This window comes from Pelobates fuscus, chromosome 1 (genome assembly GCF_036172605.1).
Source record: "Pelobates fuscus isolate aPelFus1 chromosome 1, aPelFus1.pri, whole genome shotgun sequence".
Taxonomy (NCBI): Eukaryota; Metazoa; Chordata; class Amphibia; order Anura; family Pelobatidae; genus Pelobates; species Pelobates fuscus.
This window is the reverse complement of record NC_086317.1, coordinates 374,595,101-374,610,254: the sequence shown is the minus strand read 5'-3', so window position 1 is coordinate 374,610,254 and position 15,154 is coordinate 374,595,101.

The window sequence follows — 15,154 nt, the reverse complement described above, 5'->3', positions numbered from 1 at the left end:
CCGGGCAAAGCAGTGCACTGGGGCCCTTCCTACACAACAACTCACAGGAATACAAATTTTAATTATTGATAAACTGCTGAGTATATACACACAGTACACTGAATACATACACACACACACACAGATTTCTGAATGCACACATACTACTGAATGCACACAGGTGTTGCTGAATGTACACAGGCTGATTTATACACGTGCACACAGACTGCTGAGTCCATACACACACACAGACATACAGACTGCTGAGTCCATACACACACACAGACACACACAGACTGCTGAGTCCATATACACACACAGACTGCTGAGTCCATACACACACACACACACACACACACACACACAGACTACTGAGTCCATACACACACCCAGACTGCTGAGTCCATACACACACGCAGACTGCTGAATCCATACACACACACACAGACTGCTGAGTCCATACACACATACAGACTGCTGAGTCCATACACACATACTGCTGAGTCCATACACACAAACAGACTGCTGAGTCCATACACACACACACACATAGACTGCTGAGTCCATACACACACATAGACTGCTGAGTCCACACACACACATACACACTGCTGAGTCCATACACACATACACAGACTGCTGAGTCCATACACCCACAGACTGTTGAGTCCATACACACGCAAAGACTGCTGAGTCCATACACACACACACAGACTGCTGAGTCCATACACACACACAGACACACACACAGACTGCTGAGTCCTTACACACACACAGACTGCTGAGCAGGGCTGCCCCGAGTCTGCCCACAAGGATGTGTGTGTGTATAGTGGATGTAGAATGTGTGTCATGGATGCAGTGTGTATAGTGGATGTAGAATGTGTATAGTGGATGCGGTATGTGTGTCATGGATGCAGTGTGTATAGTGGATGCAGTATGTGTGTCATGGATGCAGAGTGTATAGTGGATGCAGATTGTACGTTTTGTGTAATGTATGTAATGTTTGTATGCATGCATTAGATGCAGAGTGTGTGTATAGTGAATGCAGAGTGTGTGTTTTTGTAGTGGATGTAGTGTGTATAGTGAATGCAGTGTGTTTGTAGTGAATGTAGTGTGTTTGTAGTGAGTGCAAAGTGTGTTTAGTGAATGTAGTGTGTGTGTGTGTGTGTAGTGCCATGCGGGTTTAGTAAATGTAGTGTGTAGTTAGTGAAACGTGTGTATAGTGAATGTAGTGTGTGTGTGTAGTGCAAAGTGTGTTTAGTGAATGTAGTGTGTGTGTAGTGCAAAGAGTGTTTAGTGAATGTAGTGTGCGTGTAGTGCAGAGTGTGTTTAGTGAATGTAGTGTTTGTATGTTTGTAATGAGTGCAGAGAGTGTATAGTGAATGTAGTGTTTGTAGTGAGTGCAGAGAGTGTATAGTGAATGTAGTGTGTGTGTGTGTAGTGCAGAGTGTGCTTGTAAGGATTCAGTGTGTGTGTAAAATAGGGGGAGGGGAGTATTTTTTTTTATTTATTTGTGTATATTTCAATTTTATTTCACCCTCCCTGGTTCTTACCGTTCCAGGGAGAGGGGAGATCGCATTTCCTGTTGATCCAGTGGCATGGTGGAGGGAGCGAGCCGCGGTACATTGAAGAGGGGGCCCAGCAGCACACATTGTGTTCCTTTCCAGCTCCTCTGAGTCCATACACACACACACACACACAGACTGCTGAGTCCATACACACACACACATACAGACTGCTGAGTCCAGAAACACACACACACACACACAGACTGCTGAGTCCAGACACACACCCACACATACTGCTGAGTCCATACACACAAACACACACACACACACACACTGTTGAGTCCATACACACACACACACACAGACTGCTGAGTCCATACACACACACACTGCTGAGTCCACACACACACACACACACACACAGACTGCTGAGTCCATACACACACATACACACACACACATACACACACACACATACACACACACACACAGACTGCTGATTCCATACACACACACACACACACACACACTGCTGAGTCCATACACACACACACACACACTGCTGTCCAGACACACACATATACACACACACACACACACACACACATACACACACACACACACAGGCTGCTGATTCCATACACACACACACACACACACACACACTGCTGAGTCCATACACACACACACACACACACACACACTGCTGAGTCCAGACACACACACACACACACTGCTGAGTCCATACACACACACAGACTGCTAAGTCCATAAACACACACACTGCTGAGTCCATACACACACACTGCTGAGTCCATACACACACACAGACTGCTGAGTCCATACACACACATACACACACACACACAGACTGCTGAGTCCATACACACACACACACACACACACTGCTGAGTCCATACACACACACACACACACAACCCGGCCTGCTGAGTCCATACACACACACACACGCTTCCTCACTATCAGACACACAGACAGACACACACACAGACACACACACACATCAAGCCTACCTGTTGCTGGGGGTCAGCTATCTTCTGGCCTTTGCAGTAGCAGCAAGGGATGCTGCTTAATGGTGGGGGCGGGGCTTGTGTGCGGGAGGTGGGGCTTCGTTTGGGGGCAGGGCCTGTGCCGGGGAGCTCTCTCCGGCCACAGACAGCCCCCAGCCTCCAGCTGAGCTACACTGTCCTGCATTCCCTCGGGCTGTCACAGACTGTTAAAGCCCGAGGGAATATAATCTAAACACATGGCCAGCAGGTTGCTGGCGTTTGGGGGGGCCCAAGTGGGGGCACAACATGATGTAGGGGGGGGGACATGGCCCCCTCTGGCCCCCCTAGCGACGCCACTGAAGTCCAAGTGTTCCAATTGGTTTGTGATGAGAAAGGATTTATTTGTGATCCAATGCCTATGCTATGCCAATATTAAATTGTAAGGCCTTAAATGGGAACTGTCATTTGTTTGGAATTTTCTCCATTGAATAATGCATTGAAAATCTATTAGAACTTTTGCTAACTTTTGTTTCATGAGATGCTCTGATTTCTTTTAAAGGAACACTATAGTCACCTAAATTAATTTAGCTAAATAAAGCAGTTTTAGTGTATAGATCATTCCCCTGCAATTTCACTGCTCAATTCACTGTCATTTAGGAGTTAAATTACTTTGTTTCTGTTTATGAAGCCCTAGCCACACCTCCCCTGGCTATGATTGACAGAGCCTGCATGAAAAAAAAAACTGGTTTCACTTTCAAACGGATGTAATTTACCTTAAATAATTGTATCTCAATCTCTAAATTGAACTTTAATCACATCCAGGAGGCTCTTGCAGGGTATAGCAAGCTATTAACATAGCAGGGGATAAAAAAAAATCTTAATTAAACAGAACTTGCAATAAAGAAAGCCTAAATAGGGCTCTCTTTACAGGAAGTGTTTATGGAAGACTGTGCAAGTCACATGCAGGGAGGTGTGACTAGGGTTCATAAACAAAGGGATTTAACTCCTAAATGGCAGAGGATTGAGCAGTGAGGCTGCAAGGGCATGTTCTATACACCAAAACTGCTTCATTAAGCTAAAGTTGTTAAGGTGACTGTAGTGTCCCTTTAAATTTCTATTAAAGATTTAGCAAATTACATTACAACCCAGTTCAGACAAGCCAGATTCAGGGCAAACATTGCAAATAAAGAGGAGAAATGTAAATATTGTTTTGTTTCTTTTCTTCTCTCTATATTATCTCTATGCTGACTTTAAGGTGCAAAGGACAGAGCTTATAACAATGATTGACAAGGAGTTAAGATGGAGGATAAAGAAGTATGCATTGTTACATTACATTCTATTCTTCACACCTTACAAATAATTAAACATCCAGGGAAACGTATCTTTAAAATCTCTTCAGTATCATGGCAGTGATCTGGTCTGAAGTAAGTATAAAATATATGGCAAAGGATTAATCCAATCCTGGAAATATTGTCATGTGACCAGGAATCTAAATTTTCACTCTCCACTAGCCTTTGGTGAGTGAATATTAGCCCTGGAAAGTAGAAATTCACTTCTGGTAATTATGACAAGGACTCTCAAGGCTGCAGTGGCAGATAACTTTTTTTCTTTTTGTATTTTTGTCGTGCATGAGAGAATTACAGCAAGCTTGAGGTACCCCAACGGCAATCCTCAGGTTTATGAACATTGTTTTGTACATTTGGGGTAAACGGGGGGAAGGATGCACAATTTTGTATTTAAAACAGGCTAATAACATGGCTGGATAAAGCCGAAGGTATATGTTTGCTGTCAAATATCGCCTTTTGGTCATTCAGAGCAGCATTAGCAATACACAGTATGACATATGCCAAACATATAAGCGTGCTTAGGTTGTGGTATGCCTTGGTGCCTTTAGCTAGTAAATGCCGCAGTGGAGAGTAACTTTTAATGCCTGGCTAGTAATGTAGAACTTGAGATTTCAAGCTGTGATGTTACCATTAGTGGATGACTGTTTGGGGCCTCTCTATGTTGCAGTAATGCAACTACACAGTAGGGACATTGTGCTTATACTCTTAAGTTAGTTAACTTTAGACTTCAGTTAGTTGCAGTTTTGCCATTCCAGAAAAGGGAGTCCTCATCAGGATACTATTGATGTCAACTGATCCAAGAACTGATCCATTCATGGATTTTTGTACACAAGCTGGACACATACATCTACACAAATACAGATGCAAAATATTAAAATTTTTACTGTGGCAAATATCTACACACTGCTTTGCCACTAACACGTATTCTCTTAAACCCGCTTGACAAATCCATTAATTACGCCCTTCCTTCTATCTGTATATCAGCGTTAAGTGGTGGCCTTGGCTATTTGTTTTACAACTTTGATGCAAGTATATTGAGGACAGATTAGGGGAGAACCCTCAGTGTTCCCCTGCTGCCAGCCAAACATAGACCCCTAGATCTGCCACTGCTGAGATCACTGTCACATATGTTGGAGACTCTTTGCTTTTTTTCTGTACTGGCTGGAAACAGAATAGGACTGGTTTTCATTTCATATTATGTGACGATAATCTATTTTCTCCTTGCAGTTTAAACAATTAAGCTGAAAGTCAATCTATTCAACATTGGCATCTTATTTAGTAAAATAGTACCTTTCACTTAAAAAAAAATATTAAGGAGTTATTAACTGACTCTTTCCTGAAAACGAGACTTTCACTAAATGAGCAGTGAGAGAAGACCACTTGTTGAACTCGGATGGTATTTTAATTGCTGAAGAAGAATAAATGTCCCACTTGTGTGTTACATCTGTTCTCTAACAGCATGGGAAACCTAAGCTAAAGTCATCCCAGGCTACAAGGAAGAGAAAATTGCCGATCTGTTAACTAGATCCAATAAGAAAACAAACTTACAGCTTGTAGTGGTGTGGGACCAGTGCATCTCCAAAATCAGCAAACCACAAAAACATTTGTTTTCTAAGAAATGTGCCCCACCAGCAAATCAATTCTCTGAATGCATGCTGCTCCCTTCTCTATGAAATAAAAAAACACAAGGTGCTAATTTTTCCATTAGCAATTGGCATTCAGAATAAACGAGAATGCCTGGGCATTGTGTGCCACGCAATTAGTGTAATGTGTGACTGCATGCGCTAGACAAATAAAAACAGTTAAACAATTAAAAGGTTATTTCAAACCTTTTCGTCAGAAATCAAATGTTTAAAAAAAAAAAAACAAGCAAACAAGAGGTTAAGAGACAAGAATAGACCATGATTGTTTTTGTATAAAAGCCAAAACTGTAGGAAAATAGCAGCTTGCATTGTGTAGCCTAATAATTCTGCATTCACATGAATGCAACATTAAAACCCTATTGTTTACATCTCCGTGGTTAAATGTCACTTGCTTAGGTAAAAGTATAAACATTGTATTCATAATGAGGACATTCCAATAAAGTTGAAAAAAATACTGTTGTGTGAATTTTATCTATATTTTTTCAGGGAGTTTTAAGAAATTAAAAAAACACACATTTGGTTGAAGTTAGGGTTTTTATCGCACAATGCCTGAAGTGACTTGAATTTATATTAATGTAATAATTTAAAGATAATAGAATTCCAGAGACAGAAACTTTATGTCGTTATCAGTGTCCTGGGGGAAGTAAAAACAGAATTGCTAATTTAGACTATAACAGACAAGATTTCAAAATAAACGAATGCAATAAAAAAGTTCTAGTTCAGTTCATTTTGGTTACAATGGTTCAGTTTTCCACACCTCTCGTTTTAGTAAATAATCCATAAATCGTAACTATGGTGTTCACATTTGAGAACCTAATACATGTCCGATGGTTTGAAGAATTGGCAGCTGGGTTACTCTGTACGCCATGTAATTTTGATAATATCTCAGTGTGTTCTGACTGACCATGATAAGAATTACGAACTGGTTAGTGGGGAACTGCATATTAAACCACTGACTAAAACATTTAAAAAGTCACTCTTAGTCGTGTTCAGTCCTGGCTGAGGCAGGGCACACTTTGCATTGGAGAAGAGAAATCAGACCGTTGTTTTTGTTTCTCCTTTATCACTTAGTAGGGCTGTGCACGGGCAAAGATTTCTGTTCGGTTCGGTTTGGAAATTCGGGTAAGTAAATAAATCTGACACTTCGGCAATTCGGTTGGCACTTCCGAAGTTCAGAACTTTGGCAATTCTGGATTTGGAACATCTACCCCTAACCCTACCCCTAACAGTACCCCTAAGTGTACCTCTACCTCTAACTCTACCCTTAACCCTACCTCTACCACTAATCCTAACCCAACCCCTATCCCTAACCCTGTCATCATTCAAGTAATTTTCCATCCCTCTCTTGTTTTGCCACTTTTCAGAAACATGAAGCACTTCCGAAATTCGGCACTTCAGCAATTCGGCACTTCAGCAGTTCGGTTCGGTTCAGCACTTCTGAAATTCGGCACTTCGGACATTCAGAAGCATCCAAATGTCAGAATTTCCCGAAATCTGTCCAAATTCATATTCGGAACTAAATTATAGTGAACATAACCTTGTCATGGGCTCCTGGAGGAGCCTACTTGCCAGCCTCCTGCCTCAGGACTATGGGCCTGCAAGATAAACTGTAAAATACACTTTAAAAGGCTCTGTTCGTGTGATTTGGAATTATATTGTTCGGGAATCGAACAACCGCACAAACCACCCGTGTGCTTGTTAAGCCCAACTAACCCCTTGTAATGAGTTCCAACGCAGTGTTGTAATTATTTGTCTGAATGGCCGCAATTCATATGAACGACCATGAAGTGGCGGCCATCTTGTTCGCATGAATGCAGGCAGCGGTGTTTGGTCGTCGAGTTCATGGAACTGAAACCGGACACTGTAACTCCCGAACACCTCTGGACTTCCATCATCGCCTGCATTCGGTTCAATACAACTAAAAAGGGCATTGTTCGGTGGAATCGTTCCCACGAACAAGCTCCACAGTATGACTATTGACTACATTCGGTAGTTTGCTCATTTTTAAACAACCTAACTTGACTGACCGCAACCACTTTTCCCTTGGAACTATTTTAGGCAGGAGCCTCGTGTGCGGTCAGTCAAATTATGACTACCATTTAAAACCCGAACCCCTGAACCGATCTGTGTAAATTTTGGATATGTTGGTCACCCAGATCAGGGCTATCAGGGGATGTGACTTTTGTGGTTGTTTTTATGTATTTACAGGGTACCTTTGGGGTGTTTGTAAAATGTGTGTTTTCTGTGGATGGAGATTATTGAGTTTGTACAGTTCTTGACTCAATTATCTCTGAGTTACAGGGGAGGGATTACCCTGTTATTTTGTGTACAAAACCCCTTGCATGGAGTTTGCATAAAAGGCCATGTGTGACCTCTAATAAACAGATAACTTCCCAGAATTAAGCCTCGGCTCATGTGTGGGGGGGATTGCTATACTGCTCTTTGGATTACTATACCTGCGATACTCTCTTGGAGGAGAGGTCTTCCCACTGGGAGCTGCATCCTGGTGGTGGTCCAGGGTGGGAAGGGACAGCCAGCAAAGCTGCGGCGGCTAAGGGGACTACGGTGCTTCTGGTGTCCGATGCGTTGCTTATAGTACTCTGTGATACTAGGACGCACGATTGGCTGAAGTTTGCCACAGAAACTAATTGCACATGTCTATGACTTACTATTGTCCCTCCTGGCCAGTCATTATCTCCTCTTTCATGAAGAAATGCAAGTGAAGGGAAGTCTCTAAGCTGACGGAAAGGTGCGAACACTGTTTTTTACTATGACAGAAAATAGCAGTTCTTATAGTAAGAAGTGACTGTGAGTCAAGATGAAAGGCTAGCTCATTGGCTAGAGTTATCACCTGGTCGCTTCTAGTTGAGGGGAGGATGAAATTAAGGCAGAGATTGGCACCTGGAGGCATCCAGGTGAGAAATAAAACATCCTTTGCATTGCCCTGAATTTTGCTGATTTCTGAATGTCCAGCTGTGTAAATAAATTATTAAGACAAATGGAAACTAGAGGACTTTGCATTAATGCTACATTCAACAGGTACTCTGGATAGGACAGACCCTCATTTTTAATTAACTATAAAGGTACAGATTAAAATATAAGCAAGCGAAATATAAAATATGAAAACAAATAAGACACTCACCTTTGACATACTTCAGTTTTATTTCTGTAGTGAGTTCTATTTACAGTCACACAATCTCAGCCTAACAGCCCATGAGTATAAACCCTCACCTACCAGGGGCTTAAAAGAACACTATAGTGTTTGGAATACACACATTTATTCCTAATGCTATAGTGACCTACTCGCTATTCAAGTTACCGCCCTCACGTGTGATGTAAAAAGGTAGCTGAACTCTCCACATGGCTGCCCCCTGCCATAAGAAAACTCTATGAGGCCATCTTATTAAAATAGGCGAGTTTCACATGGCTATTTAGGCAGAGGCATCTCTACTGTCTGTCAGTGTGACTGCCACTAAATGCATGCTAGCCCTGCACTGTAAACATTTCTATTCCTGCAGAAAGGGCTAAAATGACAGGCATATAGCACCCAGATTACTTCATCTCAACGAAGTGATCTGGGTTCCTATAGTGTACATTTAAAGTCTATCCAGGGATTGGCAACCTTCGGAACTCTGATTATTTTTCTTTGCTGCTCTCTCAAAGTTAAGCATTCTCACTGTTGCTTTCCCTCCTCTCTACTATTTATTAATATTTGTTAGCTATTTAACCCGTTAAGGACCAAACTTCTGGAATAAAAGGGAATCATGACATGTCACACATATCATGGTGTCCTTAAGGGGTTAAATTTGTATTTTATATTTAAATTTCATCTCAATTTACTTAAAGCATTGTATAATAATGTATGCTGTGATTTAGTGCTTTGTTTGATTTTCTATCATAATTTGATCATTCTACCACAATTAGCTTTTTTTTTACCCATGTATTATTTGTCTATTTTCTTGTCCTCCAGTTTGTTCTAACACAGGATTAAATATGACACTGTTTTTGTTTCTGTAAGTATTAATTTTCTTAATTTATTTTTTCCCATCTCTAAAGCTGCCAGTCTCTTGGTGGCCATCTATCGGAAGATGCATACATGCGCAGTGTTATTTAGAAACTGAGACCACCATTTTACTTTTTGGACCAACAGGGTTTTTTTTTTTTTTTTTTTATTTCACAAAAAAAAATATTTGAGTTCAGAGTATAGATTTCTTAGGATTTCATTGGATGAAAGTGAACCTCATAGTCATTTATTGGAGTATGTAATCAGGGCCGGTGCAAGGATTTTTGACTACACAGGCGAAGATGCATTTTGCCAGCCCCCTCCCCGTCGAAAAAAAAATGTATCTTCACCTGTGTGTCTTTTACCCCCCTTTTGACTAACTTACCCCCTTTAGTGTTTTATATCCCTTTTTTATGTCCTGCCCCCCCCTTTTATCCTTTGTGTGTCCCCTTTTCTGTATTTTATCTCTCTTGTGTCTCTTACAACCCTCCTTGTGTATTTTTTACTTCCCATAGCCCCTTTGCCTTTCTCTTTCTTCCCCCCAGCCCTTTTGTGTGTCTTTCATCCCCCTACCCTTTTGTGTGGCTCTTTCTCCCCAACATATTTGTGCGTCTTTTTACCCCAGTACCTTTGTGCATCTCTTTCTCCCCCTAGCCCCTTTGTGCGTCGTTCTCCCCCACAGCCCCTCTGTGCATCTTGCCCCCAGCCCCTCACCCTTCTGTGCGACTCTCTCTCCCTCTGTAGCGGTACTTACCCTCTCCAGGGGCCGGCCGGGGTCCTCCCTTCTCGCTGCGCGCGGTCCTGCTCCTGCACGAGCCGCGCGCGGCTCAGCCAACGATGGGATCAGTCAGGCGGGCAGTGACCGCGAGAAGCGGTCACATGTCCCGCCCGACACTAAGAGAGCGCCGCGCGTCTCGGGCGCGCTCTTAAAGGGACAGTGGGAGACTAAATTAGAATCAGTCTCCCATTGGCCCCTGTCAGGCCACATTCCCCATTCACTCACGTTTTGGGGGCGTGGATATGACAGGAGCCAATCAAAGTGAACCTTAGGGTTTTTATACTCACCTGTTTCCCCTTGCTCCTTGCCCTATCGTGGTTTCTGTCCAGTTCCCTTTAGTGCTTGTATCGTTCAGTTGGTTTTTTGGTGCTTGACCTTGGCTTTGTTCCTGACTCCGCTCTCTCCTTATCCTTGCTTGCTTATCCGCTGTTTTGTCCTCTGTGTACCAGTCCTCGGCTTGTTCTACGTTACGCTGTCTCTCAGTTCCCTTGACCTCGGCTTGTTCTGACTCTGTCTTTCTCTCGTCCTAGTCCGGCCATTCTAAGGTCCGGTAGACGAACTCTGTTTCTTGTCTCTTGACTGTGAACTATTCCTGCGTGTTGGGGTATATTACCGTGACATTACGATAGTGCCATGGACCCCGCAGGTTTAGGTCAACAGATGGCCACTCATGAGGCTAGATTCGCAGAACAGGATCACCGTATGGATCAAATGGCTCAAGCCATCCAGACACTGTTATCCAGATCTGTTCCGGTACCTGTACCTACGCCTCCTGTAAACCCTATACCGGACACAGCTAATATGTCTAATGCTTCTGCACATCTAACCCCGCCACCTAGGTATGGAGGGGACGCTAAGACATGTAGGGGATTCCTTAATCAAGTGGAATTCCACTTCGAAATGTACCCACGTTCATTTCCCACTGACAGATCTAAGGTGGGTTTTCTTATGCACCAGCTTACGGATAAGGCACTAGAATGGGCAAATCCTATTTGGGAGGCTAATGGGCCTATGGTACACGACTTATATAGCTTCCTCACAGCGTTCCGTAGAACATTTGACACGACTAAAAGGTCAAAAAATGCCGCCAGGGCATTAATGAGAATAAAGCAAGGATCTAAATCTGTAGCCGATTATGCTATTCAGTTCCGGACCCTTGCCTCACAGGTAGATTGGACTAATAATGGCCTTACTACTGCCTTTATGGAAGGTCTGTCTGATACTATCTTAGATGAGGTAGCAGCTAAGGACCTCCCTGTACCCCTGGAGGACCTGATTGACTATCTTATCGATATAGATAACAGGATCCGTGACAGGTTATATACCAGGTCCAGAAATAGACATTTTGTTCCCTTTAACTCCCCTAGAGCTGAGACTCCCGAGGGATCTAAAGGTTCTGAGGAGGAACCTATGCAGTTAGGGGTTGCTAAACTTACCGACGCTGAAAAGCTTTATAGGAGAAAGGAGGGACTTTGTCTTTATTGTGGTAGGAGGGGTCATATGAGACAAGAATGTCCCGTGCGTCCGGGAAACTATCGCACCTAAGACCGTATAGAGGACTGGCCTTGGGTGTGACATCACAGTCCTCACATTTGCCTCTTAATAAGTTACTTCTTCCTGTTTCCCTGCACCTTGATAGTAACTGCATAGCAGGGAATATACTAGCCCTGGTTGATTCCGGAGTGGCCGAAAACTTTATTGATTCCAGTTTTGTCAAGGAGAATAACATACCCACCAGAGAGAAGGAGACACCCTTGGCCGTTGAGGCCATAGATGGTAGACCATTATGCTCTCCTATTATCACACATGAGACTGTTCCCCTACATATGTCTACAGGGGTGTTACACTCTGAGACCATTCGGTTTCAGATCATTACTTCTCCTTCCTCTCACCTCGTGTTAGGGTATCCTTGGTTACGTACTCATAATCCCACCATTGATTGGGAGTCAGGACAAATAGTTTCTTGGAGTGATTCTTGCCAAGAGTCTTGTGTTGTTAAAGTCACCCCTTTGAATTCTACTCATATTCCTCCCGTGCCTACGATCATACCCTCTCAGTACCTGTCTCTTAAATCTGTTTTTGATAAAAGGGAGGCTGAAAGATTGCCACCTCACAGGCCTTACGATTGTGCTATTAATTTATTACCTGGTACGATGCCTCCCAAAGGGAGAATATATCCTTTATCTCCTCAGGAGAATCTGGTTATGGAGGAATATATCAAGGAATCTCTAGAGAAGGGATTTATAAGAAGATCCTCTTCCCCGGCAGGGGCTGGGTTCTTCTTTGTGTCTAAGAAAGATGGCGAATTAAGGCCTTGTATTGACTATAGGGGCCTTAATAAAATCACCGTCAAAAATGCGTATCCCATACCTTTGATCACAGAACTTTTTGATAGGCTTAAACAGGCCACAGTTTTTACTAAATTGGACCTTAGGGGTGCTTACAACCTCATACGTATCAAAAAGGATCACGAGTGGAAGACTGCTTTCAATACCAGGAGTGGCCACTACGAGTACACTGTGATGCCCTTTGGTCTTTGTAACGCCCCAGCAGTTTTTCAAGAATTTATTAATGATGTCCTACGTCAATTTATACATACATTCGTTATAGTATACTTGGACGACATATTAATTTATTCTAATGATTTACAGACTCATCACATGCATGTTAAATTAGTGTTGAGAACTCTTCTGGTTAACGGTCTCTATTGCAAACTCGAAAAATGTTCATTTGATCAATCTGAAGTCCAATTCTTGGGTTATATAATCTCTGCCAAGGGTTTTCGTATGGATCCCAAGAAACTGTCTGCCATTATGGAATGGCCTCTGCCCCAGGGTTTGAAAGCCATTCAGCGTTTTCTGGGGTTCTCTAATTATTATAGGCGTTTTATTAAAGGGTTTTCTGCCATTGTAGCGCCTATAACCAGAATGACCAAGAAGGATGGTAATACTCATGTCTGGAAACCAGAAGCACTCGAGGCCTTTGAATTCTTGAAAGCTACATTTGCCTCTGCTCCTGTTTTACAGCATCCTGTCCCTTCACTGCCCTTTATTCTTGAGGTTGATGCTTCTGAGATAGGGGTAGGTGCTATCTTGTCTCAAAGAGATTCACCTGAAAAGCCGTTACACCCTTGTGGCTTCTTTTCCAGACAGATGTCCAAAGCAGAGAGGAATTATGATGTAGGCAATCGTGAACTCCTTGCTATCATTTTGGCGCTCAAGGAATGGAGACATCTGCTAGAGGGTACCAGGGATCCTATCCTCATTTTAACGGATCACAAAAACCTCTCATACCTTAGTGAAGCAAAAAGATTGTCTTCTAGGCAGGCCAGGTGGTCTCTGTTTTTGTCTCGTTTTAATTACATAATCACTTACAGACCGGGTGATCGTAATACTAAAGCTGACGCTCTGTCCAGACAATTCGAGACTACTGACAAACTCGAGGTCGATGTTACCCCTGTCATTCCGCCTGACAGAATAATAGCGACTACTGTTCTTTCTATTTCGTCTTCTCTCTTACAGACTATTCAGGCTAAACAAAACTTGGCTCCTGAGGAGAGGCCTGCTGATAAGCTATTCGTTGATATACCAGAGAGACGAGACATCTTGTCATTATATCATGACACTAGAACTGCTGGACACCCTGGTATTTCTAAGACAGTCTCAGCAGTTTCTAGATATTTCTGGTGGGCTTCCTTGCGCAAGGACGTCACCGATTACGTTAATGCCTGTAGCACTTGTGCCAGTATGAAGTCCTCCCACAGAGTTCCTTGTGGGTTGTTGCATCCGTTGCCCATACCCGAGAGGCCATGGTCCAATATATCCATGGATTTTATTGTTGAATTACCTCCCTCTAATGGTAAAACGGTCATCCTGATGATTGTGGATCGTTTTTCTAAGATGGCTCATTTTGTGTCTCTTGTCAAATTGCCATCATCCAAGGAACTTGCCTCTATCTTTGCCGGGGAGGTGTTTCGGTTGCATGGTATTCCCACTTCGATCGTGTCCGATAGGGGTAGCCAGTTTATTTCCAGATTCTGGAGAGCGTTTTGTGCAGAGATGGGTATCTCCCTCTCGTTTTCTTCAGCCTACCACCCCCAGTCTAATGGAGCTGCTGAACGTGCCAACCAATCTCTGGAGCAGTATCTTCGCTGTTTCGTGTCCCACCATCAGAACAATTGGGCTGACCTGCTTCCTTGGGCTGAGTTTGCTCGTAATAATGCTGCTCATGAATCCTCCGGTAACAGCCCTTTTTACGTTGTTTATGGCCGGCATCCCGTGGTTCTTCCAGCTGCATTCTCCTTACAGGGCATGCCAGCTCTGGACGAACATTTGGCTAGTCTACGTAATACTTGGGAGCAGGTTCAGTGTTCTTTGGTGGCCTCAGCTGCTCGCCAGAAGGTTCACGCTGACAAGCATCGCAGGGCGGCTCCATCCTATGCGGTGGGAGACCGGGTTTGGCTTTCTACTCGCAATATTCGTCTTCGTGTGCCTTCTATGAAGTTGGCCCCTCGTTTTATTGGTCCTTTTCGTATCTTACATGTGGTTAATCCTGTCTCGTATGCATTGGATCTTCCAAAAAATCTACGCATTCCTAACGTGTTTCATACCTCCTTGTTAAAACCCCTCCTGTGCAACCGTTTTACTCGGCATATCCCCCCTCCTCCTCCGGTTTCGGTGGAGGGCCATGAGGAGTTTGAAGTGGCGGCTGTAATTGACTCTCGCTTGCTTCGGGGTCGCCTCCAATATCTGGTACATTGGAAGGGCTATGGGCCTGAGGAACGCAGTTGGATTTCCGCTGACGCTGTTCACGCTCCTCGCCTTGTGCGTTCTTTCCACGCTCGTTTTCCTGCCAGGCCTGCTCCTCCCCGCCCGGTGGGCGTGTCTT